Source organism: Struthio camelus, chromosome 29, assembly GCF_040807025.1.
Source record: "Struthio camelus isolate bStrCam1 chromosome 29, bStrCam1.hap1, whole genome shotgun sequence".
NCBI classification, from domain to species: domain Eukaryota; kingdom Metazoa; phylum Chordata; class Aves; order Struthioniformes; family Struthionidae; genus Struthio; species Struthio camelus.
In genome coordinates this window covers 1,556,254-1,559,761 of record NC_090970.1, presented here as the reverse complement: position 1 = coordinate 1,559,761, position 3,508 = coordinate 1,556,254, and positions in this window count along the sequence as shown.

The window sequence follows — 3,508 nt, the reverse complement described above, 5'->3', positions numbered from 1 at the left end:
TCCTCCGCTCTTGCCAGGCTCTGCAGCCACGACCCACACGAAAGTGCAGGGAGCGCTTCTCCTTGCTCTGAGAGCTGTACGAGGCATGCTTTTCCCTCCTTTCCTCTCGGTTGCTTTTTGTGGGGAGAGCTTTGGTCTTGCAGCAGTGTTGGCTGAAGGAGCAGGAGGCCGGGGGAGGTGCTCGTTCCCGGCTGGGCGTCAGCGTGCTGGAAGGTGTTTGGAGGAGTGAAGGCCTTGTGGAGAGGTGTTCTTGGGAGAGGGGCAGGTGTGTTCTTGGGAGAGGACTCTGAAGGGTGGCTGATGGCTCCCTGTGCCAAATCTCCCTGGACAAGGAGTGCCTTGGAGGAGGGAAGGCAAGGCAAGGGTGGCCTGCGAGGGATGCGCAGCCCCGGCCTCTCTTCCTTCCAGCTGCCATCTCGGCAAGTTCCTGCACCGTCCCGCTGCAGGGTGAGCTCTGGGTGCTGCAGCAGGGCAGCGAGAGAGCCCCCTTGGGCAGGCATGAGTGTGCGAGGTGTGGTGTTGGGAGGTGCTGACGCGGGGAAGGTGGTGGTGTTGGCCTGAGGTTTGGGTGGGTGTGAGGAGCCCCACGGAGCTCTAGGGGCATTGCTGTGAGTCTCTGGAGCCAAGGGAGTGGTGGTGAGCACAGGCGTCCTCCCAGCAGCCTGCCGGCTTGTGGGCAGGCATTGTGGACGCTGAGCACTGGAAGCCCTTTCCCCTTGGTGTTTTCTCCCTGAGCGCTTGGAGAGTTGCCACTCCTTTTTTGGGAGGTGGGGAGAGTCCTGGAGCCTTTGCATTGTGACCACTCTTGTTTTTTGGACTGCTCCCTGCTGACGCCGTGATGGGGTCGTGTCCGTGCAGGCCTGAGAAATGCAGGCGCCAAAGAGTGGAGCACTAGGGGCTCAAGTGCTTGCTAAGAGAAGAGAGGGAAGTGGTCCTTCCTCTGGGCTGCTGCCTGGTGCTGCTTTGGAGGAGAGCTCCTGGCACCAGACGTGAGGACAAACCAGCTTGGCTCTGCCACACGCCCAGCTCCTTCAGTGGGTGGCTTAGCTAGTGCTCTCAGGCTCTGCCTGGGCCATGCCTGGGGGGACCCTGGAGGCAGAGCCTGCGCTGGCTTTTCCATGTGGCACTCGCCCTGCTGAAAGCTGCTGGCTTGGCTCGAGGCTTTGCTTGGGAGAGAAATCCCCGGCCTTGCTGAGACGGGGCAAGGCAAATGCTGGAGAGCAGCGGAAGCCTTGTGCCGTTTCCCTGGTTGCAAGTGTGCTTGTCTAAGGCTGGTGCACTGGCCCTGTCCGTGCTGCTGAGTGTGTCTGTGTGCAGCTGTGTGGTCATTGGTGAGCTCCCTGAGCGTGGCCCGAGAGAGGGGGAGTGTTGCCAAAGAGTTTTGTCCTCCTTCCTTGAAGCCCCAAAGGGCCCCTCAGTAGGGAGGCCTGTGGGGTGAGGGCCTTGAGGGCACGTGAGGCACAAGAGAGAGGCAAGAGCTGGCGTGATGCGCCTCCTGGGAGAGCACTTGCCCTCTGCTTTGTGGGGGTGGGAAGGGAGCAGGCTCTGGGCTTTGACTGGATGTTCAGAGGAAGTGCCTGTGGAAAGGCTCTGGAGGACTAGAAGCAAGCGGAAGGGTTGGAGAGTGGGTCTTGGTGTGTTTTGGGGCCCTTGCCCATGGTTGCTTCTGCTCGGAAAAACTGCCTTTCGGAGGGCTCCGAGAGAGGCTGTGCCCACGCGGCACGCCGTGGCCTGGCCGTTGGTGCCGCTCCGTGCCTCTTGCTGGGCCCTGAGACCTGTGGCCCTGGAAGCAGCCTGAAGGGTGTTGGCAGAGCAGCTCTGAGCGTGGCAGCTGTTGTGCTTTCCTAAGAGCCTTGGAGGCTGGGGAAGGGCCCGTCCTCCCCTTGCCGTTGTCATTAGCCCTGCTGGCGGGCCAGGGGGAAGAGCTGCTGAGTGCTGCCTCTGCTGGTGTCCCCAGCTGAGATGCCCTCGCCTCAGACCTTCCCACGTCCCAAACTGTCAGGGCCCCAAACCAGAGAGTGCTTGTTGTCCTTGATGTGTAGGGAATGTGCTGGCTTGGTTCAGTCCTTCCTTTGGAAGGAAATGGCCTTTGGAGTTGCGGGAAAGCTTCTTGCTCTGCCTGGGCCATGGGGCCCCGCTGTCTTCCGCTTCATGGTCGCTGCTCCCACACAATCGGCCCCTTAGGAAATGTTGCCAGGAATCCCTTGCAGGCCTTTCTCCAATTCCTGAGCTTCACAGGCTCGGTGCGGGTACTGGCTGGGCAGAAGGTGATCTTCTCTTGGGGCAGGAAGTGGCCCGTCCTGGGTGTTTTGCTGCACTAGGAGCAGTGTGAGGCGCCAGGGTGAGTGAGGGAGACCGTTCAGGAGGTGTCTCAGCCTTGGGGAGGGCAGGGGCAGCTGCAGGGGGCAACAGCCACGAGGTCCCTAGTGTGTGTGAGAGCTGTGCCAGAAAATCCCCACTGCCCAATCAGTTCTTTGTCGGTAGCTGAGAGGCCAGCAGGGCCCCGTGGCTCGGCTGCTGATTCTGAGGTCCCTTGGGGCTGAGGAGCTGAGAGGCCAGCTGCAGGAACAAGGCTGGTGTGTTGTCTGTAAGGTCCCTTCTGCAACGGTTCGTGATTGGCTAGCAGGAGGCGTGTGGCTGGGGAGGTGCTGGTGAGGTGTCTTCTGGCTGAGCAGTTGCTGGGGCAGCAGCAGGTGCACGGCTGGGACGCGTGCTTTGGAGGTGACGTTGGCCGGAGCATCTGGGAGGTGAGCATTTGGCTGATGGCTGAGGAAGTCATTGTGAGGTCACTTGTGTGTCAGGGGCTTGTGTCAGGGCAGTGAGAGTCAGGCGGCTGGGAAGGTGAAAGTGAGATCCTGTCTTTTGGAGTGGCTGATAGGGCAGCAGGAGGCAGGTGGCTGGGAAGGTGCTTGTGAGGTGAGTGCAGAGAGAGCAGCCCAGGTTGCCCATGGCTGGGAAGTGACTCGGAGGTCCCGCCTGTCCCCACAGTATGTAGACCTGCAGCGTGGCTTAGACATTGGTTGTGAAATCTAGGCTTGACAGTGTGTGCGTGGTGTGGAAATTGTGCCCCATGAAAAGAGAGGGGCCTGGTGAGATTTGTCTCAGCCTGGGCAACATTCATGGGAAATCAGAACACTGCCCCAAATTTGCTCCCCAGCCTTGCCCGTGGTTATGGAACATGGGAAGCACCAGGGTCCCACGTAAAGCCCTCTGGATGATGCGTGTTAAGGGCCTAGTTGCTCTTTTCTGGCATCTCATCTCTCTCCTAAGCACCGCAGACTGAGAAACCTTGCTGAGGCCTTTTCAAAACAAAGAGCCTGCTTTGGTGCCTGAAGGAGGAAGGCTGCGTCCTATCCCATCCTGTCCTACATCCTCCTTTGACAAGAAGAGTGACCCACGGGAGAAACCTGTCTTGAGGCTCGCCAAAGCATCGCAGCCCATGGCCACCCTTTTGTGCTGTTTGACCTCACATGATTTTGATCCCATCTTTAACAAGTGCCAAACCCCT